The sequence below is a fragment of the Carettochelys insculpta genome, chromosome 17, assembly GCF_033958435.1.
Source record: "Carettochelys insculpta isolate YL-2023 chromosome 17, ASM3395843v1, whole genome shotgun sequence".
Classification (NCBI taxonomy): domain Eukaryota; kingdom Metazoa; phylum Chordata; order Testudines; family Carettochelyidae; genus Carettochelys; species Carettochelys insculpta.
This window is the reverse complement of record NC_134153.1, coordinates 313,291-336,591: the sequence shown is the minus strand read 5'-3', so window position 1 is coordinate 336,591 and position 23,301 is coordinate 313,291. Positions and strand designations below refer to the sequence as shown.

The following is a 23,301-nucleotide window of genomic DNA, read 5'->3' as shown; positions in this document are numbered from 1 at the left end:
CTTTCCTAGTCCTGAAGCCCTTCGGGCAGAGGTGATTAGTTACCAAGAAGGCCACTTTCCATTAATAGAGTGCAGGTACTGCTGCCATGGGGAGCTGTGGGGCTTTGGATAGAAAACAGGAAAATGTCTGAGCCAGCATGAAAGCCAGAGACTACTTTCATAAGGAAAGGTGGGTCAGGGCGGAGTTCAACCTTGTCCTTATGGAACACTGTGTACTGGGGCTCTGACATGAGGGCCCTGAGCTCAGACACCACTTTCCAGGAGAGCTGAAAGATTAAAGTGGGGGACATAAACACCCAAAGTACCAGCTTAAGGTCCAAGTCAGGCCTGTAGTGAAGGTAATCCATGCCTTTAAGACAGTGCTCCACCGTGGATGGAAGGCTGAGAGAGCTGCCAGGTGGGCCATCTGCCAGGGAAGAAATGAGATCCTGCTGCTTCACAGGAACAAGGTGATCCCACACCTGGAGGACAGAGACAGACACAGGTATGAGGTCAAGCAGGTGACACCAGCAGCATATCCACGTAGCCAAGTATGGACTGTTTAAAGTTGCCCCCACTGGAACAGTGATACCTTTAAACAGCCCCAATAATGGCTTTCACAAGGTCGGTCACAGGCCTTCAAGCTACTCCAAACCTGCGCATGTGCCAGGGGTTGCTGACCCCTATCTTTAGATACTTGTAAAGGTTATTGACAGCCACAGCCTTGGTGTTGGTGGGTTTGCTAGTTCTCCTAGTGTCTGAGTATGTTGTCATGATAAATGCAAGTAACATAGTAAGCATTCACCTCTTCAAACAAAACAAAAAAGCAGTCAAGTAGCATTTTAAAGACCAACAAAATAATTTGAGGTGAGCTTTCATGGGACAGATCCACTTCTTCAGACCATAGCCATACCAGAACAGACTCGATATTTAAGGCACAGAGAACCAAAAACAGTAGTCAAAGCTGACAAATCAGAAAAAAAGTTATCAAGGTGAGCAAATCAGAGAGCAGAGGGGTGGGAGAGGGAGGAGAGTCAAGAATTAGATTAAGCCAAGTATGCCAAAGAGCCCCTATAATGTCGCAGAAAATTTGCATCCTGGTTCAACCACGTGTTAATGTGTCAAATTTGAATATGAAGGAGAGTTCAGCAGTTTCTCTTTCTAAAGCAGAGTGAAAATTCTTCTTCAATAAGACACAAACTCTTAAGTCATTAACAGCATGGCACATTCCATTGAAATGTAGACTAACTGGTTTGTGGATCAGGAATGTTTTGATGTCTAGTTTCTGCCCATTAACTTTGTCTGAGAGAGTTTGAAGTCTATCCAATATACAAAGCATGTGGGCATATATGATAGTTGAGGAACGTGAGAATGTGCCCATGATTCTGTGAATAACCTGGTTAGGTCCAGTGATAGTATCACCAGAATAGATATGTGGAAAAAGCTGGCAGTGGACTTTGTTGCAAGAAGTCCCAGGACTGGTGTTTCTGTGATATAGATTGTGGCTATTGGTTAAGAACATAAGAATGGCCATACTGGGTCAGACCAAAGGTCCATCCAGCCCAGTATCCCGTCTGCCGACAGCGGCCAATGCCAGGTGCCCCAGAGAAGGAGAACAGAAGACAATGATCAAGTGACTTATCTCCTGCCCTTGTACTGAAGGCTGGGGCACCATACTTTATCCCTGGCTAATAGCCATTTATGGACCTAACCTGCAAAAATTTATCGAGCTCTTTTTTTAAACCCTAATAGAGTCCTGGCCTTCACAGCCTCCTCCGGCAAGGAGTTCCACAGGTTGACTGTGCGCTGTGTGAAGAAAAATTTCCTTTTATTAGTTTTGAACCTACTACCCATCAATTTCATTTGGTGTCCCCTAGTTCTTGTATTATGGGAAAAGGTAAATAATTTTTCTATATTCACTTTCTCCACACCATTCATGATTTTATATACCTCTATCATATCACCCCTTAATCGCCTCTTTTCCAGACTGAAAAGTCCCAATCTCTCTAGCCTCTCCCCATATGGGACCTGTTCCAAACCCCTAATCATCATAGTCGCCCTTTTCTGAACCTTTTCTGATGCCAATATATCTTTTTTGAGATGAGGAGACCACATCTGCACGCAGTACTCAAGATGTGGGCGTACCATAGTTTTATATAGGGGAAGTATGGTATCTTTTGTCTTATTATCGATCCCTTTTTTAATAATTCCTAACATCCTATTTGCTTTACTAACTGCCGCTGCACGCTGCGTGGATGTCTTCAGAGAACTATCCACTATAACTCCAAGATCCCTTTCCTGATCTGTCGTAGCTAAATTTGACCCCATCATGTTGTACGTGTAATTTGGGTTATTTTTTCCAATGTGCATTACCTTACACTTGCCCACATTAAATTTCATTTGCCATTTTGCTGCCCAATCACTCAGTTTGCTGAGATCTTTTTGTAGTTCTTCACAATCCCTTTTGGTTTTGACTGTCCTGAACAACTTGGTGTCATCTGCAAACTTTGCCACCTCACTGCTTACCTCATTTTCTAGATCATTGATGAACAAGTTGAACAGGATCGGTCCCAGGACTGACCCCTGGGGAACACCACTAGTTACCCTCCTCCATTGTGAAAATTTACCATTTATTCCCACCCTTTTTCTGTCTTTTTAACCAATTCCCGATCCATGAAAGGAGCTTTCCTCCTATCCCATGACCACCTAATTTACATAAAAGCCTTTGTGGGACCGTCTCAAAGGCTTTCTGGAAATCTAGGTATATTATGTCCACTGGGTGCCCCTTGTCCACATGTTTATTAACCCCTTCAAAGAATTCTAATAGATTAGTTAGACACGACTTCCCTCTGCAGAAACCATGCTGACTTTTGCCCAACAATTCGTGCTCTTCTACATGCCTTGCAATTTTATTCTTTACTCTTGTTTCTACTAATTTGCCTGGTACTGATGTTAGACTTATCGGTCTAGAATTGCCAGGGTCTCCTCTGGAGCCTTTTTTAAATATTGGCGTTATATTGACCGTCTTCCAGTCATTGGGTACCGAAGTGGATTTAAAGGATAGGTTACAAACCACTGTTAATAACTCCGCAATTTCACATTTGAGTTCTTTCAGAACCCTTGGGTGAATACCGTCTGGTCCTGGAGACTTGTTACTATTCAGCTTATCAATTAACTCCAAAACCTCCTCTAATGTCACTTCAATCTGGGAGAGTTCCTCAGATTTGTCACCTAAAAAGGCTGGCTCAGATTTAGGAACCTCTGTAACATCCTCAGAATCCTCATATGGTTGGGAGGTTGTCTGTAGGAGAGATCAGGCACGTCACCTAGGGCCTTCTGGAGTGTGGCATCCTGATTAAGGATAGGTTGTAAGTCTTTAATAATTCGTTGCAGTGGTTACCTACACATTTCTAGGTTCCATCCTGCAGACGTAACTAGATCCATTGTTTACAGTCAAGCCCTTAGGTACAATCACACTTGCTCTGATCCAACTGACAGAGACCAAAAACTACAAGATCTCTACCAAATATTCATAAACCTGAATTACCCACCAGGAGAAATGGAAGAAAAAAAAACAAAACAAAACCCAAATCGACAGGGCCAGATGAATACCCAGAGACCAGCTACTCCAAGATCGGCCCAAAAAAGCCAAGAACAGAACACCACTGGTCATCATCTACAGCCCCCAACTCAAACCACTGCAACAAATTATTAAAGACCTACAACTTATCCTTAATCAGGATGCCACACTCCAGAAGGCCCTGGGTGACAGGCCTGTTCTCTCCTACAGACAACCTCCCAGCCATATGAGGATTCTAACCAATAGCCACAGTTTATACTGCAGTAATACCAGTCCTGGGACTTTTCCTTGCAACAAAGCCCACTGCCAGCGTTGTCCACATCTAATCTGGTGATACCATCACTAGACCTAACCAGGTTAGTCACAGAATTATGGGCATATTCTCATGCTCCTCAACTAACATTAGATATGCCATCATGTGCCAACAGTGCCCACATGCTTTGTATATTGGACAGACTTCAAACTCTCTGACAAAGAGTTAATGGGCACAAAACAGACATCAAAACATTCCTGATCCACAAACCAGTTAGTCTACATTTCAATGGAGTGTGCCATGCTGTTAATGACTTTAGAGTTTGCGTCTTACTGAAGAAGAATTTTCACTCTGCTTTAGAAAAAGAGGCTGCTGAACTCTTTTTCGTATTCAAATTCGACTAACACGTGGTTGAACCGGGATGCAAATTTTCTGCGACATTATAGGGGGTCTTTGGCACACTTGGCTTAATCTAATTCTTGACTCTCCTCCCTCCCCCACCCCTCAGCTCTCTGATTTTGCTCACCTTGATAACTTTTTTTCTGATTTGTCAGCTTTGACTACTGTTTTTGGTTCTCTGTGCCTTAAATATTGAGTCTGTTCTGGTATGGCTATGATCTGAAGTGGGTCTGTCCCATGAAAGCTCATCACCTAACAATTTATTGTTATAGTCTTTTTAAAGTGCTACTTGACGACTACTCTTTTTTTGTTTTGATAGTGTATAGACTAGCACAACTCCCTCTCTGTTACTCTTCAAACAAGAATGAACTGTTTGTAATCCATGCCCATGTCCCCAATCTTGCTGTTTCTGGCACAAGCAGGAGTGCAACAAAAAGTACCTATATTACAAGAGAATTTGAGGAACTGCCTAGGCAATCAGGAAGCCAGTGAGAGAGGCATTATTTAGGGGTAGGAATGTTTGACTGGGTGTGGTGTTTTTTTTTTTTGTTTTTTTTTTTTTTGCTTCACTTGTGGGGAGTTGTATTCAGAACCTGGCATCCACTGTAATGCAAATCTTTTCTCATGAGCCATCTTCTATTCCAGATACAGAAATTCCCTTAGGGGAGGGAGAAGCAGAAACATTCCTAATCAGATTTAATTTGTGCTGAAAGATGGCTTGTTCTGTATATGGTGCAATATCGGGAGCGATACTTTCCAAGTGACTGATCCTGTGTCTGTGGTGCTTGTAGCCCACAGACACAAGTGGGTGTTGTGCTGTCAAGGTGCTCCTAGCCAGAATTCTTCATGGAACAGATGGCTGTCAGAGGATCCCTTTGGTCTGGGAAATCCATATCAATTTACAGGAAGGCAGCTGATTCTCCTGCAGCACACTTCTGCTTGAGCGCATGTTCCCCTGAGACTGGCAGCAGGAGAAACCACAATATAGAAACTTGGGAGACTGAATTTACCATTATTTGCCTACACTTAGTGCCAAAACGATGTGGGAATGCAGTGCTGCTCCACTGACTTCTGTGACCGACCTTGTGAAAGCCATTATGGGGGCCTGTTTGAAGGTATCGCTGTTCCAGTGGGTGCAACTTTAAAATCCCTCCCACTGTGTTATTAACCCAGTCACTTGGGATCACACCTTTCCTCTGCTCTGTAATGCTGCACCTTGTTTCCTAAGTGCTTCAGATTCTGGTGGTTTTTTGTAGTAGGTGCATAACAGCATGGAGCAGAACAGAGAGGAATGGAGGAGAGGGAAACGAAAGAGAAGGAAAATGGGAGAGGGAGGGATGTTAAAAGCATGTTCTTTGGCCCCTGCTTTATTTACTGGACACCATCCAGGAGCTGCAGTAAATAAAGAAGGATTAATTTTCTTAATATTGCTCTCCATAGCATGCCAATGACTCTCAAATATTCTTTAATCTATTTTCACAGCTTCCATGGATGAGATTAAAGCTTTACTTTTTAAAGTGTTCAGTAAGTTTGTACATGGCCTGAGTTTTTCGGAGAACTTTTGATAATGCTTTGTACGGTCTAACAATTTACTGTCACAACATCTTTGAGTGAGGAAGTAGGCATTAGACTTCTCTTTCAGATGGAGACATGCAAGGGGGACGACAGCTTCCAGGGGCCCCTGGGCAAGGTACGTATGGGGGACCCTGGCTCTGTACCACTGGAAGGGATGGGGCCTCAAGCAGAAGTGGCAGGGCCAGCAGCAGCCAACCCTCACAGCTGTCTGGACCACAGTGCTGGGTCCTCCCCCTTCCCCCGAGAGCAGAGCTCTGGCAGCAATTTTAAGTGTCCAGGGTTCTGTCCACCATCCCTGCTGCAATGGCAGCTAGGAGCCCCAGGCCCCTCTGAATTGCTGGGCCCCAGGGCACCTGCCGCCCCTTTGCTCCCCCTGCTAGCAGACCTGGGGACATGGAAATAAAAAGGTGAAATGAAATGAATTCGTCAATACCATCCAGTGAGTCAGTGGAAAAACCCAGCACAAGATCTCAAGCTCATCAGAATCCTAATCCTGTACTCGTGTTGTCAGAGCTGCTGTTTATTTCAGTTTCAGTTGAGAGCTTGGCTTGTGCAGATCCTATCTGATTCCATATGAGCCAATAGAAAATGAACACACAAGGAGTAGCCATCAGCAAAAGCTTTGGTTTAAGAGTCTTGCCTAACATCATGTAACAATTTATTAGGTTGTCTGTCTGGATCTGGGCAAGTTTTGTTAGTCTTTAAAGTGCTACTTGACTGCTTTTTTTGTTTTGATAGTATATAGACTAGCACGGCTCCCTCTTTTGTTACTATTCATCATGTAACAAGTCTAGAAAGATGGAACTTGGTTCTCCGTAAGGCCTAGTAGCATGCAGCTTCCTTAAACCATGAACATATTCTTCCTCCTGCCATTCCCTGTTTCATTCTCTGCAGCAATAGAGAATGAGATGAAGTTACTGTAGAGATTAAAAAAAAAAAAAACTGGTTCAATATACAATCCTGTTTCTCAACCTTGGCAACCTCCATGCTGAGAATGAGTGACTCAGGAGTCCTGTGGTCATGTCACTCAAGCCAATATCAACGCATACATGCAAGGTGGAGAGAACTAAGGTTCTTCTTCGAGTGGTCCCAGTGCGTGCTCCACCTTGGGTGTCGGGCTCGCCCCGGCGCTGCAAATTGGAGACTTTCAAGCCATAACTCATCGGGTTGCGCATGCGTGCTAGTCCCTCATGCACTTTTGGTCACATGCACAATCTGGTTCATGCCAGTTCCTCTCAACCACCAATGGCTGCAGATGGAATTTGCTTTTAGCTCCAATGCCTAAGACAGATAAATACATTATTAGTTCCATATCAATTTTTCGTTAAGTTTGTTTGCTTATAAACTGTTAAACTTCTTCTGTATATAGCTTAAAAAAAAAAAAAAAAAAAAAAAAAGGGGAGAGGAGGCAGCTGCCTTCCATGCCCTGCCACCTCCTCAGACTGTTGAATTTTATCTGTATATCCTAGCTATCAGTAGCTGTTAAGTACCCCGCTAAGGTTGAAAGTATCTGAGAAATGTCTTCACTGGGGTTTAAGAAATGTGACTTGTGCTGCGAAGTTATGCCTGCCTCCGATGGCCATAGCAAGCGTATTTGCTGTTAGAGACCCGTGTCCCACAAAAATATCCTCACTGTTCCAGATTGACGGCCAGAGCAAGGAAGGACAGGGAGATGAGGCTAAAAATGATCCTATTTGACAAGGCTCTTCAGCCTGAGTCATTGGAGGTGCCCCAGGAGGAAGGGCCGTCAGGCCCCGTAAGGGGAAGGCAACTTCTGTGACCTCCTCAATCCTTTCCTGTCTGATCTGATTTGTAGGTTTTCCTCTTTCGATAAGTGCTGTAGATAATGGGCCACTTCCACCTTGCTGAATAGACCTTGTCAGCTCTGGCCCACCCTCTTACTGGGACCCCACTCTTTAAATACCCCTCTGAAACCACCACCCCCCGACTCATGTCATGAAGCGGGTCTTTGCCCACGAAATCTTATGCTCCGAAATATCTGTTAGTCTATAAGGTACTAAAGACTTTTTGTTATCCGTGAGGCTGTAATCAAACCCTTCCCCACCATCCCCTCAATGAGGCGTGATCACTGGGGAATGGTCCAGGAATGGCCAAAAATTTTTTTCCCTGCCACAGGACACCTGGGCAGGACACTCGGTGGCTTCCCCTGCTTTGTAGTGCTCCCCTTCCCCCAAAAAGCAGGCAATTGCTTACACCTTACCATGTCCACAAAGAAATGTGCTGGGAAAGTGGTGACAAGCGATGTATTGTGCAATGCACACTTGCTGTCCCATCCTTAATAAGCCATGAGTGTCCTTCAAAAAGTTAACTTTCCCAATACTAGACACAGGGACCTATTCATTGCACTTCAAAGCACATTATATGAATTGTGTCTTAATTTTGACCTTCGTTTTCCAGACCCAGTGTCCAATGTAGCAGAGACAAACTGAAGACAAAAGAAATGCAAACAAGGCCTTGTTCTGCGGCATATGGAAAAGACTGGGGCAGAGCACACCAAGTTGACAAAGGACGCTGATCAGTAGCATCATAGCACAGCTGAGTGGTGTCACTGTTGGAGTTTAAATGCTTGACCTCCAAGCACCAGTAAGCAGCAAAGTCTAGTGAGGCTGATGCAAAGCTTATATCGGCAGTCACAGAGTAAGTAGACATCCTGTGCTCCCTGCTACAGCTGCAGAGGAACTCCCACCCCAGCACTGCAGCAGCTGAGACCTGCTGGCCAGAGCCCCCAGAGGAGAGGTTGCCCACCCCTGCTCATCACGGTCCCCACACATGGGGAGGGAGAAAGGCTAGCCTGCTGCTCCAGCCCCAAAGGCCACTGCAAAAGGCTATTGGAGCACTCCTGAAGGCCTCTTTCCCCTGTGACTTAAACCTCTCGTTGCCACAAAATAAAAATCATTCCTTTGCGGGGGGAGAGAGAAACACAAATCAAGCCCAGCAGCTGAGGGAGGCCTGAAGGCACAGCTGCCCGCTGCGACTCTTTTTGGTCTGCAACAGATGCACGGCTGAGAGACCTAGGTAGCTTGGGGGCATGCAGCGGGGAGGGGGGGAGGAAACAAATCCAACCAGGTGGTTGTAGGAGGGCTGAAGGCACAGCTGCCCACCACATGCATTCTACTTACTGCAATTTAGCCCCCTCCCACCAAGTAAAGCATTAATTCATTAAGATGTGATATGGTTTATTGGTATTATGTCAGAAACACATGGGTAGCATGTGCATTACAGATAATTCATTAAGCTATTTTTTACAGCATCCCTTATTGCCGCACAGCTACTGGTGCATGGTTGTGTAGGTGGCTGCAAGTAAGCCCTGCCTAAGGCTTCTGCTTTGGAATTTCAGATTGATGGGAAGGTCTCCTGCCTGAATTCCCAAATGTTTTTCAAAATAGCGCACACTGTAATCACAGTGGGGCCGTTACCTTTGGGAAAGTCCAACTGTATCAATAAACATCTGAACCTCACTTTTAAACAGCCAAAGCTGCATTCCAGCACCACTCTGCACCTGCTGAATCTGTGATTAAAGTTTTCCTTGCTGTAGTCCAGGGCTCCTGTGTAGGGCTTCATAAGGCAAGGGAGCAGGGTCACCCAATACAAGAATAGGCATCTCCACATCACCAATCTTGATTTTTCTGATTAGGGGTGGGGAAGTCCCATCTAGGAGCTTTCTGTGCAGTCCAGAATTTTGGAATGTGTGCATGTCGGGAATCATCCCTGATCAGCCAATGTTCATGTCAGTAAAACAACCTTTGTGATCTACCAACCCTTGCATGACCATGGAGACGTACCCCCTTTTCATTTATATAGCCAAGGCCAGGGGGTCTGGGGCCATGATGGGGATGTGTGCCATTTATTGCCCCACCACAGTTAGGAAACCCCTGGGTAGCAGAGCCATCCACTATGGCCTGTACATCTCCCAGGGTCACAGTCTTCCTGAGGATATGCAGAGAGATTGCATGGGCCACCTGCATCACCATGGACCCCACTGTAGATCTGCCCACCCCAAAGTGATTTGCCTTTGACAGGTAACTGTCAGACATTGCAAACTTCCACAGCACGATTGCCACATGCTTTTGAACCGTTAAATCTGGCCTCTTTCTTGTGTTGCTCCACTTCAGGGCGGGGGCCAGCACATTCCAAAGTTCCATAAAAGTGGACTTGCGCATGCAAAAGTTCTGCACCCATTGCTGGTCATCCCAGGACTCCAAAATGACTTGGTCCCACTAGTGTGTTCTGGTCCCAAACCATGAGTCCAAAACTGCCACTCCACTGTCAGCAATGCATTCAGGGCAGCCAGCGGCTGTGAGGTCTTGGACCGCAGGCGGGAGATTTGCTCTTTCAAAACAGCAGCAGCAGCACGATTATCACTGAGCTTTGTAATTGAAGGAAAAATTGGGAGACAGCCAGTGCAGTTGCTGAAATGCTGTGTGCTATGACTTGGAGCATTCATGGACCCATGCTCGCGCTGGAATACAGCAGCAGGCAATGGTGCTGTCTCCAGTTTGTTTTTTGCATGGTTACTGGTGACTTCTGGGACGGTGCTTGGAATTCTGGGATTCAAACATGAAACATCCACAGCAATCGGGACTAAGGAAATGTGGGCTACGTACGCACAATGCACTGCTCACGCTGTCAAATTTGCACGGGGCAATGGGGACATGGGGCGGCGACATGGAAAAAAGGTGGGTCAGATTTCAAGAAGCTTTGTAGACAATTAGTTCGAGTTCATAATACTGAGGTTAAATAATCAAAGTTATTGACATCAAATTGCTCGTAGTGTAGATGCAGCCTCAGTGTTAAGGATTGTGAAGGGCACAGTCTCGGAGAGTGAGCCATGTTAGTTTGTAGCCTTGCAAATAGGATACCCAGCAGCATTTCCACTGCTGTACTCTGAGTGGTGCTGTAACTGCCAGCACTTTACATCTGCCAGTGTAGACATGGCCCAACATAACAGCACAAATACATATGCTAACAAATGTAAATAAGCCCTTTGTTTGTTTGTTTGCATGTATGTTGTAGTTAAAGGCATATAAAGAACTAATGTCCTCACTAGCCCTGTTCTTCCTCTGCAGAGAATAGCACAGCCTCACAATTCCCAAGCCCTGGAAGGGTGGGCTACCCCTAACTCTTTCCAGTAACCGGCACCCCCATAAAATCCCTTGCTGGTACTGCATACTGGTGTTTACCACCCTGTGATGGGGTTCAGAGGTCCCCATGCACTGCACCCCATCTGCTGGCAGGAGTGATTCTCACTCAGCAGGTACAACAGGAGGTTTATTAGGCAACAGATGCCCAGTTTCTTACAGAAGCGTCAGTACAGCAGTCGGAGACAGTCATTCCAACCCATCGTGGGGAGAGGAGCCTGAGGGGTGCCCCTCTGGGGTGTAGCTTTTGGCTGGCTCCTTCCAGCTCCCTCTCCCCCCTCGCCTCTAACTGCTGCCCCTGATTCAAAAGCAGCTCGGCTCCACCCTTCTCTTTGTTCAGGGCTGAGGTGTTACCTGCCAGCCTAGGTTATAGCCCCAGGGTCATCCTTAGCCACTGGGAGCTGCTCTGCTTGTCTCACACACATCCAGCCTGACTCTTACACATGCACTCCCCCCACTCCATCACACACCCTACTTGCACTCCTTCTGTCTAGACCTAAACCATGGGTGTCCAACCTTTTGGCTTGCCTGGGCCGCATTGAATGAAGAGGAATTGTCTTGGGCCGCATATAAAATATATAATATAGTTAATGTATATAAATCACATAATAATGTTAAAAGTTTATGATCTTGTGGGGCTGCGTTACTAGCTGTCCAGGGCCGCATGCGGCCCATGGGCTGTGGGTTGGACACGCCTGACCTAAACTCTATATCTGGGTGTGACCTGTGGTTCTTATTGAGGCTGAGTTGTAAACAACCTTGTAAGTATCCCACTTAAGATGTTTCATTACACAATCTGAAGCTTAATGACACACTAAGGCTGTGTCTACACGTGCCCCAAACTTCGAAATGGCCATGCAAATGGCCATTTTGAAGTTTACTAATGAAGCGCTGAAATGCATATTCAGCGCTTCATTAGCATGCGGGCGGCAGCAGCGCTTCGAAATTGACGCGCCTTGCCGCCGTGCGGCGCGTCCAGACGGGGCTCCTTTTCGAAAGGACCCCGCCTACTTCGAAGTCCCCATATTCCCATGAGCTCATAAATATAAGAAGGAAGAAACAACGTGGTGTTTGGCTAGTTTTGTTTTGGATGCTAGAGTCAGGAGTTGGGGAAGGAAATGGTAATATCATGTCTGTTCCACAACTTGTTGTTGTTGTTGTTGTTTGTTAAAGATGAGGGTAGGCCCTGTTAGCAAATTTGTAGCCCATTTTTTTTTTTCTATAGCATCATAGTTGCGTAAGTCATGGGCCAAATAAACACAGAAGTTGTATCCCTACCCAATTTACAAGGCCCTCTGCCTGGAAACATTGTTGAAATGTGGAATTCTGATTTTGTGTAGAGGACATGACTGCGTGCCTTTACCACATCATTTTTTTGCTAATTGCCCTTGTACTTTAAACTGAGTTACATGCAAGCATCGCTGGTAACGTGCTCTGATGCTAGCTTCTGATTGTGCACACACCTGGAGAGCAAGTGTTTCCCTTTAAAAAGTTGATGGGTTTCTTTAGTTTGTCTCCTACTATACTCGTATTGTTTAATTGGTTTGGAGTGAATTATTATATACACTTGGTTCCAATGTGTTTTGCCCTGGAGGAAGCTGTTGAAAGCAGAGCAGTTTTTCCTGTGTAAGCAAGCGAGCCCTGCCCAAGTCCTTCTCTCCTTTGCTCTCTTCATCTTCTCCTGTCTCAAGTTATTTAGAAACAAAAGCTGGCAACGCATCCTGAAATGAGGATGTTCTGAGATTTCAGTAAAATGGGATCAAAGGGAAAGATCTTGAAGAGCTTCCTATCCCACTTTTCTAGGTATTTTAGTGTCTTTGCACTGAGGTTTTCTTGTCTTCCACATTAATGTTAAGGTTATTTATAAATTAGAAAAAATTAGCTGTGCCCTTTTGTTGCTTTGCTGTCCTATTTTTCACACACACAAGCATAGATCTTGTCTGTGCTAACCCTGTTTTTCTTGAAGACTGTTGCCAACTGAAGAAACAGTAGGATTATGTTACATCAGATAACAAGCAACTGAAACATAATTAATCTACTCAGACTTGTTATAACTCCTCGGTTTGGCTTTTGACTCTCTTGAAGCTACTTTGCAATGCCCCAATCAGGGCACAGATTTCAACCCGATTTAAATGAATGTTTAGTTTAACAGGTTGGGTTGGCTGGTATAGTACTTGCTACCTGCCCTTCTTTCACATCTGCAGGTAGGAAGTATGGTCAGACAGCAGCTATGTCCACCTCATCCCCACTTGCCATATTGGCACTTAAGGGACTATTCTCTCCTCGTGCAATTTAGAGAACCCCTTAGGCTGCTCTTAAATTGTACTTCAGGACTTGACCCTGTGTTGGGTAGTACCAAGATCACAGTGGTGTAAAAGTGGCTGTGAACTGAGGTTTGTGAATGCAAGCACCATTATTAAAGCGTGCAGCAGTGAGATGTGAGCATCTGATGTGTTGGGCCTTTACATACAGTGTGCATTTGTATCATCAGTCTTACCTCAGTGTCTGGGAAATCATGGAGGGGATCCTAAAAGGAGTCCATTCTGGAGCACTTGGAAGGGGGCAAGTGATCAAAAGTAGCCAACATGGATTCACCAAGGGCAAGTCCTGCCTGACCAATCTGATTAGCTTCTATGATGAGGTCACAAGCTCTGTGGACATGGGGAAGTCAATGGATGTGATATACCTTGACTTCAGCAAGGCTTTTGTTACAGTCTCCCACAACATTCTTGTCCATAAGTTAAGGAAATATGGATTGGATCCATGGATTATAAGATGGATAGAAAGCTGACTTGACAGTTGGGCCCAACAGGTAGCGGTCAATGGCTCAATATCTGGATGGCGGTCGGTTTCAAGCAGAGTGCCGCAAGGCTCGGTTCTGGGGGCCAGTGTTGTTCAACATCTTTATTAATGACTTGGATAAGGGACTAGATTGCACCCTCAGCCAGTTTGCTAGTGGGAGAGGTAGATATGTTGGAGGGTAGAGCCAGGATCCAGAGTGACCTGGATAAATTGGAGGACTGGGCCAAAAGAAACCTGATGCAGTTCAGCAAGGAGAAGTGTAGAGTCCTGCACTTGGGATGGAAGAGTCCCAAGCATTGTTATAGGTTGGGGACTGACTGGCTAAGCAGCAGTACAGAAGAAAGAGACCTAGGGGTTATGGTGGATGAAAGGCTGGATATGAGTAAACAGCGTAATGGCAAATTAGGGTGCACGAGAAGAAGCATTTCGAGCAGATCTAGAGAAGTGGTTGTTCCCCTCTGTTCGGCATTGGTAAGGCCACATCTGGAATATTGTGTCCAGTTTTGGGCCCCCCAGTATAAAAAGGATGTGGATTTGCTGGAGCAGGTTCAGCGAAGGGCAACCAAAATGACTGAGGGACTGGAGCACAAGACCTATGAGGATAGGCTGAAGGATTTGGACTTGTTTAGTTTACAGAAGAAAAGGCTTAGGGGTGATTTAATAGCAACCTTCAACTTCCTGAAGGGGAGCTCCAAAGAGAAGGGTGAGAAACTGTTCTCAGTGGTGTCAGGTGGCAGAACAAGGAGTAATGGTCTGAAGTTACAGAGCAGGGGGTGTAGGTTGGATATTAGGAAAAACTACTTCCCCAAGAGGGTGTTGAAGCATTGGAATGCGTTGCCTAGAGAATTGATGGAATCTCCATCCCTAGAGATTTTAAAGTCTGGGCTTGACAAGGTCCTGGCTGGGATGAGTTAGTGGGGGTTGATCCTGCTTGAAGCAGGGGCTGGACAAGATGACCTCCTGAGGTCCCTTCCAGCCCTCGGATTCTATGGTTCTGTGATTATGATCGCCTAGTGTAAGCATGAGAAGAAAAATAACACTGGATTTGTGCATGTAAATGCAAGGGTTTAATTCTACACTGTAAGCTGCTTGGCACTGGTCATAGTGCGCTACCCTAAAATTAAACTGTCAAATATATATGGGTCGTGCCCAGTGTTCCCTATAATATTTTCCATCCATAGGCAGAATAAATTTTGTTGTGTGTGTGTCAAGGCATATGCAGATGGGCACCACCAGTAGGAATACGTGCGACCCACTGTGGATGACTGTGAACACTCTGTTAATCAGCTGGGTGGAACCTGATAATATCCCCCAGCTCTCTTCTATGTGTGGGCACAACACTGGCGTACATAAGAACCCTCAGGTTGTGGTGTTGACATCTTTGCTGCTCTTTACCCAAGTGCTTCCTTAGTTCACTAGGAACGTGTGATGGGTGGATGGATTATGGATTTGCTTTTGCAGGTCTGCAGAACTGGTTTTCCATTGGCCTGAACGTGGTTGCAATGTTTCTTTCCAATTCTTAGAGGTCTGGCAGGCAGCTTAAAGACAATACTGATCTGTTTTGCTTGACAACATTGAAGGTGCGTCTACAACAGAGCACTATTTCGAAGTAGCAGGCACAACTTCAAAATAGCGTGCGACGTGTCTACACACGCCATGCGCTACTTCAACGTTGAAATCAAAGTTAGGCACAGAGACATTGAAACCACTATTCCTTTGAGAAGATGGGAATAGCGCTCTAGGATGTGTGTAGCCGATCCATGTCCCACTACTTCAAAATAGCGGGGTCCACCATGGTGGCAATCAGCTGGGATGTGGAGCCACACTGTGCAGCCCCTGAGGGGCTCCATGATCTCCACGGACAGCAGCTCTTAAAACTCCACAGACCCAGAAACCCCGTAGCAGGAAGCTGAGACCATATGGGCAGCAGTTGTGCCACGAGGTGCCCCTGCACTGGCCAAACAGAGGTGATGGCAGCCAACCAGCCCCCTGAGTGCTCCTAGAGCTGCCCCTCTGAGCCATCAAAGGGTTCTCAAGCCTCCAGCCGGGGTGGGCAGGAAGCTGGCCCCCTCATAGAATCATAGAACAATAGACGTGAAAGAGACCTAAAAAAGCATTGAGTCCAGCCCCCTGCCCTAAGCAGGACCAAACCCATGAGATCAGCCCAGCCAGGGCTTTCTGGAGGCAAGATTTAAACACCTCCAGAGACGGAGACTCCACTACTTCCCTGGGTAGACCATTCCAATGCTTCACCACCCTCCTAGTGAAAAGGTTTTTCCTAATGTTCAACCTGGACTTTCCCAACCGCAACTTGAGACCATTGTTCTGTGTTCTGCCATCTGTGACCACTGTGAACAGCCTCTCTCCAGCCTCTTCGCAACCTCCCTTCAGTAAGTTGAAGGCTGTTATCATGTCCCGCTTCAGTCTTCTCTTCTGCAGACTAAACAGTCCCAATTCCCTCAACCTTTCCTCATGTGTCATGTGCTCCAGCCCCCTAATTATTCTGGTCGCCCTCCGCTGGACCCTCTCCAGTGTATCCACATCCTTCCTATAACTGGGGGCCCAGAACTGGACACAGAACTCCAGATGCGGCCTCACCAAAGCCGAATAAAGAGGAATAATCACTTCTCTGGATCTACTGGCAACGCTCCTCTTGATGCAACCTAATATGCCATTAGCTTTCTTGGCTACAATGGCACACTGTTGACTCATGTCCAGCTTCTCGTCCACTACAGCTTCCAGGTCCTTCTCTGCAGAACTACTACCAAGCCAGTCGGACCCCAGCCTGTAACAATGCTTGGGATTCTTCCGGCCCAAATGCAGGACTCTGTACTTGTCCTTATTGAACTTCATCAGATTTCTTGCAGCCCAGTCTTCCAATTTGTCTAAGTCAGTGTGGACCCTATCCCTGCCCTCCAGCATATCTACCTCTCCCGCTAGCTTAGTGTCATCTGCAGACTTGCTGAGGGTGCAATCCAACCCCTCATCCAGGTCATTGATAAAGATGTTGAACAGAACAGGACCCAGAACCAAACCTTGGGGCTCTCCACTAGAAACCGACCGCCATCCCGACATTGAGACATTGCCCACTACCTGCTGGGCCCAATCTTCTAGCCAGCTTTCTATCCATCTTATCGTCCATTTATCCAATCCACATTCCTTTCACTTGCTGACAAGAATATTGTGGGAGACCATATCAAAAGCTTTGCTAAAGTCAAGATAAATCACATCCACTGATTTTTCCCCTATCCACAGAGCCAGTTATCTGATCATAGAAACTAATCAGATTGGTCAGGCATGACTTGCCCTTCATGAATCCATGCTGACCATTCCTGATCACTTTCCCCTCCTCCAAGTGCCTCAAAATAACTTCCTTGAGGAGCCCCTCCATGATTTTTCCAGGCACTGATGTAAGACTGACCGGTGTATAGTTCCCTGGATCATCCTTCTTCCCATTTTTAAAGATGGGCACTACATTTGCCTTTTTCCAGTCATCCAGGATCTCTCCTGATCTCCACGACTTTTCAGAGATAACGGCCAAGGGCTCGTCAACAACATACGCCAACTGCCTCAGAACCCTCAGATGAATTAGGTCTGGGCCCATGGATTTATGTACGTTTAGCTTTTTTAGATAGCTCCTAACCTGTTCTTTCCCCACCAAAGGCTGTCTACCTTCATCCCACAGTGCACCCCTTGTCGCATTAGTCTGGGAGCTGTCCTTGTCCGTGAAAACAGAGGCAAAGAAAGCATTAAGTACTTCAGCTTTCCCTGCATCATCTGTCACTGGGTTACCTCCCTCATCCAGTGGGGGCCCCACACCCTCTCTGATCACCTTCTTCTTGCTAACATGCCTGTAGGAACTTTTCTTGTTATCCTTCACAGTCCTCGCAAGTCGCAATTCCAGTTGCACTTTCTCCTGACTGACTGACGCTGAGCTCCGTGACCTGCTGGGGCTCTGAGGTGAGGAGGAGGTGCTCCATGTGCAGCGGGGAGCAAGCAGTGGAACGTGGATGCATTCACCCAGCTGGCCAAGGACCTGACCACCTGGGGTCACCCTGCCCGCACTCCTGACCATGTCAGTACTAAGGTAAAGGAGTTACGGCAGGGTTATGCCTGGGCACGGGACTTGGCCAGCCGGTCGGGGACTGCCCTTGCCCCTTGCCCCTAGTACCAGGAGCTCAGGGCCATCCTGGACCCCCAGGACATCACCCAGCTGTACTCGACACCATGGCCGAGGAACCCCAGCAGGATGTGAAGCCAGACTCAGGACTGGAGGCCAGCACTGCACCCCCAGGCCCAGAGCCAGAGCCACAGCCACAGCCAGAGCCAGCCAGGGAACCATCCGAGTGGCCCAGCGAGGAGGGAGAACTGGTGATGGACCTCCCCTTCCACAGCTCCCACTGGGCATGTGCCCGACGGGCGTCCCCTGACTGCAGCAGTGGGACCCTTAGGTATGTACCACGTGGGCCACACACCCATGGGGCATGGGGAAGGGTTACCATATATGACCAGAGGCCCTCCACACCCCCCAGCAGACCCTGGCTCACCAGGGCCCAGGCAGACCACAGCCCTGGGACAGCAGCATGGCCCCCCAGTGCCCATCAGCACCCGCACTTGCAGACAGTGCCGCGCCCACCCCCCGGGAGGAGCGGTGGGGTGGGGGGTGAACCACATGAAGGGGCCACCCACAGGGACAACCACAGTCATGGATGGGGGATGGGATGGGGACCCGACTCACATAGGGGGCATGGGACATGGGGCAGGGCTCGGTACTCATGGCCTTCATCTATCTTCCCCTTTGTTGCCACAGGTGCACCATCTGAGGGCCAGGACAGCATGGCGCCATCCGTTGTTCTGGCCAGCGCTGCGCCCCACCCACCGCCCCAGTCCACTGACCACAACCACCCAGGGGCACTGTTGGCACCACGATGGGCCCATCCCCCACTGTGGCCGGGGCAAACCAGCATGGACCCCGAGATGGCCACCACCCCCTGGTGCCAAGCAGACATCTTGGAGTGGTGGCTGCTTTTCAAGGAGTGGGAGGCCACGTGGTGCCGGGAAGCCTGGGGGGGTCCTTTATGGCCACCTTTAAGAGGGTAGCTGCCTCCTGTGAGGAGCTAGTGGCCTGGCTTGCCGCACCCCTGCTGCCCCACCTGCCAGCTCCTGCAGGGCAGAAGCCTGCTGGGGCCAATCACTGGGCTGAGGATCTGTCTGGCTGTACCTCCCAGTCCTCCCAGCTCCTAATCAGCCTCACTGGGAACCCCGGAAAAGGGGGGGGCCTGTGACCTGGACCCAGTGGGGGTTGCACCCATGCACCCCTGCCTTGGAGTGATGGGCCGACTGCTGGCCTATCCACGTGCCCCCCCACGTATGTATTTATCTCTCCCCCGCACCCCCGTGTATAGTTTGAGATAATTGTTGCTCTGAAATTATGGTCACCCAGTTCAATTAGTTACCAATAATTCACAGGTTCATTTTTCCCAAACCCCTGTGTGACATGTGCTTGTGGAGGAGGCAGCGTGCGGGTGGTGGGGGTAGTGGCCAGGGCAGCACTCACTGGGGCCTCTCATCAAAATATTGCTGCAGGGCCTCACAGACCCAGACCCGCTCCTGGTGAGCCAGGCGGCTAGAGGCAGCGGCCGGCTGGGGGTAGCCCATTCTGGTCTTGACCACCCACCCCCGCCCAAAGGCCTCTCCCTTGCTCTCCACAAGGTTGGGTAACATGCAGCATGTGCCCACAATCTGGGGAACATTGGGAAAGCCAATTTCCAGGTGGGTCAGAAGGCAGCGCCACTGGCCCTTGAGGTGCCCAAAGGCCTGCTCAACTAAGTGCTGGGCGTGGGTCTGCTGGGCATTAAAGTGCTCCTGGCTGGCAGTGAGGTGGCCCATGTAGGGGTGCATGAGCCAGGGCTATTGAACGTATGCCACATCTGCCACGAGGCAGAGGGGCATGGTGGTGTGCCCCAGCAGGATCGCCCTCTGGGGGATTTAGGTCCCTGCCTCCAGCCAGCAGCACAGGCCCAAGTTCCGGAACATGCGAGCGTCGTTGATGCAGTCGGGCCAGCCCACATACACATCCTGGAACTGGCCCCGGCCCTGGCTGTCCACCATGGCCTGCAGGACCACCGAGTGGTAGCCCGTCCTGTTTATGAAGCATCCACCACTGTGCTCCAGGGCACGGATAGGGATGTGGGTCCCATTGAGGGCCCCAAAGCAATTTGCAAACCCCATGGCAGCAAAGCCTGCAATGGCCATGTCCAGGTCCCCGACTCAGCTGACCCTCTGGAGCAGCAGGGCATTGAGCACCCGCATCACCTGTGGGGAGAGGACATAGGCTGGTACTCCCGGCCCCCGCCGGGCTCTCTCCCCGGCCCCCCAGTGGGTGTGTGCCCAGGCCTCCTTACCTCCATCACGCCAGCCCCAACTGTGGCCTTGCCCACACCAAACTGGTGGCCCACAGAGCACTAGCTGTCTGGAGTGGCCAGCTTCCAGAAAGTAATTGCGACCTTCTTCTCCACCATGAGGGTGCACCACATCCAGGTGCCTGGTGCCTCAGAGCAGGGGTCAGCCATTGGCAGGTATCCAGAATGTCTGCTGCCGCATGTGGAAATTCTGCAGCCACTGGTCATCATCCCACTCCCCCATGACCAGGAGGTCCCACCACTCAATGCTGGTGGGGTGGCTCCCGAGCCGGCAGAGCACCTGGGGGCAGTGGGGTCGGGCAAGAGGGCCTTATGGTCTGGGGGCGTTCCCTTCTGCCGCTGGGGAGGGCTCCCCTTCCAGGAGTTGCTGGGCAGCCACCCATGCAGCGCTTAGCAGGGCGCCTGCTCCTTGAGTGGTGGCTGCAGGATATCGAGCTGCTGCTGCTGCTGCTCCTGCTCTGGGTCCCTGGCTGTGGGCACTCTGTCTGCAGGGCTTGGAGCAGCTCCACAGGCCTCGTGCTGTGCAGGCCTTGTGCGTTTGGCAGGGGCCCCTTAAAGGAGCGGCTTGCTGGTGCCCTGGAAGTGCTTCTCCACCCTGTGACCCTGGCCACGCGCTGTTGTGGCCCCTTTTTTCAAAAGCGTCCACTTGTGTGTGTGTGTGCGTGTGTGTGTGTGGGCATTCCCGTTTGCTGTCCACGTGTGTGTGTGTGTGTGCGTGCGTGCGTGTGTGTGTGGGCATTCCCGTTTGCTGTCCGTTTGACAAGCTGTGTCGCTATTTCGACGGTGCACGTCGACGGCACCAGTCCTTGCAGCTGTGGCGACACTGTGTCAAAGTACTGGATTCTGCTGGCGCTACGTCGACGTAGTACTCTCGTGTAGGTGTAGCCTTAATGTGGTACCGTAACTTACTATGCAAATATGAAGGTAGCAGCACAGCACAAAATTACAGAAATTAAGTGTCCTGGCAAACATGCTCCATTTTATATTAATCTGTAAAATATGATAAATGTGTCCTAAACTCCTTGGCTGGGTCTACACGTGCCCCTTCCTTTCGAAAGGGGCATGTTAATGAGCAGGTTTGAAATATGCTAATAAGGCACTGCAATGAATATGCAGTGCTTCATTAGCATAATGGTGGCTGCGGCGATTCGAAAGTGCGGCTTTTCTGGAAGAAGGGCTTTTGAAAACTCGGGGGGGGGGTCCTTTCGGAAGGTCCCATTTCCACGGGTGGCGCGCAATTCGAAAAGCCGCACTTTCCAATCGCCGTGGCCACAATTATGCTAACGAGGCACCTCATTAGCATATCAAACCTGCTCATTAACATGCCCCTTTCGAAAGGAAGGAGCACGTGTAGACCCAGCCCTTGAGTTTCCCCAGGTTGTTTCTGTGGGATACATAATTCACAATATCACTGGCAATATAAGGAAATTATATTTATTTGAAACTGTTCTGTAATAGTTTAATTGCTAACAAATTGAGATTAGATCTCAATCAGGCTGTAACTGTAATTAACACCTATGAGAAAAGCCAATGTTCTGACCAATCTTGAGGCCAAGATTCAATATATAAAGTCAGTAAAACACTAAAGCAAATATACTCCCCATTTCTCGCTTGAGGCAGGAGACAAGTATCAGAGAGGTAGCCGTGTTAGTCTGTATCTTAGAGAACAAGAAGTCCTGTGGCACCTTGTGGATTAACAGATATTTTGGAGCATAAGCTTTTGTGGGCAAATCATGCGATGAAGCAGGTCTTTGCCCATGAAAGCTTATGCTCCAAAATATTTGTTAGTCTACAAGGTGCCACAGGACTTCTTGTTATTCTTGTTTCACACTCCATACCAGGCAACCAAAAATGCAAGAAGAGCCATTTTTTCCCCATTTGGTTAAAAACTCAGTAATTCAAGAGCCACACTGCATGTGAATACGAGATGATCCTTAATAAATAACATCAAACCATACTTTTTGTGACCCCTATTTTAAGAACAGTGTGCACACAATGATTTGTAATGCAATACATGTTTATTGCAGGAAGTTCACACACTTTTTACTTATTCTATTTCTTCACACTTTATCAAAACCAAAAAGCAGTCCGGTAGCAATTTAAAGACTGACAAAATAATTTATTAGGTGGTGAACTTTCGTGGGACAGACCCACTTCTTCAGACCATAGCCAGACCAGAACAGACTCAATATTTAAGGCACAGAGAACCAAAAGTAGTAATCAAGGTTGATGAATCAGAAAAATGTGTGTGTTTGCACCACTACCTTCCTGACTTCCTTTCCCAAACCCTCTCTCTCCCTCTCTGGAGGATGACAGGTGGAGTTATATGAGAGCCCACAGTTATTGATGATGATGATGATGTTCATTTTTGGTTTTTTAGAGGTTCACTTTTTATTGAAAATAACCAGGAGGTTTGTTTTTCACGTGATAGTTACACTCATCCCTCACTATACAAGCACAATTGGTTCCCAAATTTCTGCCTGTAGGTGAAAACTAAGAGCGACACTAAATTCCCATTAAAATACATGTAAAAGTCTCCAATTCGTTCCAAGGGCTTGTAACTTGACATCGACCAGTTGAGTTTAGGTACTTTTCTGATGTATTTGAATAGTTTGGCACCAGAAATAGGATGTAGTTTATGTATGTAGAGTAGAGATTCGCAACCTATGGGCTGGGACCCAAACATGGGTCCCATTAATTTGTTAAAGGTCGCCAGTTGGGCAGGTCCGAGCTGCATGTGGTTGTTAAAGAAGCCATTTGCAGTTTCTTAACACTGCTGCCTCAGGCGGATATAGGTCAATAGCAAAAGCTGCTGGAGATGGCAGCTCTCTCTATCACTAGGGATAGCAATTACCTTTTGCCTCAGTGCTGAAACCTTAACACTGAGTTAATTGGTTTTAAATGACTGTTACCTGTTGGGAGCAGGACAGCTGGGGGAGCCACCCAGCCTAGCAGCCCTGATGAAGAGGCTGTGTGGGGGGCAGGAGGGGAGGGGAAGAGGAGTGTCTAAGGCTGGGGCCATTTAGGGAGATGCAGGGGCCGGGGGTCTAAGACTGGGATGTCCGGGGTTGCTGGTGGCAGTTTGGGGTTGCTGGGCAGTGTAAGCCTGGGGGCAGTGTGGGCTACAGGAGG

The 23,301-nt window shown here is 48.1% G+C and overlaps 1 long non-coding RNA gene across 1 annotated transcript; it reads left to right on the top strand.

The window, feature by feature from the left end:
- The first annotated feature begins 360 nt into the window (after positions 1-360).
- On the top strand, positions 361-20,237 carry LOC142022196 (uncharacterized). Its single transcript, XR_012647876.1, has 6 exons — positions 361-484; positions 5,841-5,901; positions 8,205-8,444; positions 17,630-17,834; positions 17,949-18,198; positions 18,558-20,237. It is a non-coding gene; the product is annotated as an uncharacterized LOC142022196 (long non-coding RNA).
- Positions 20,238-23,301: the final 3,064 nt, after the last annotated feature.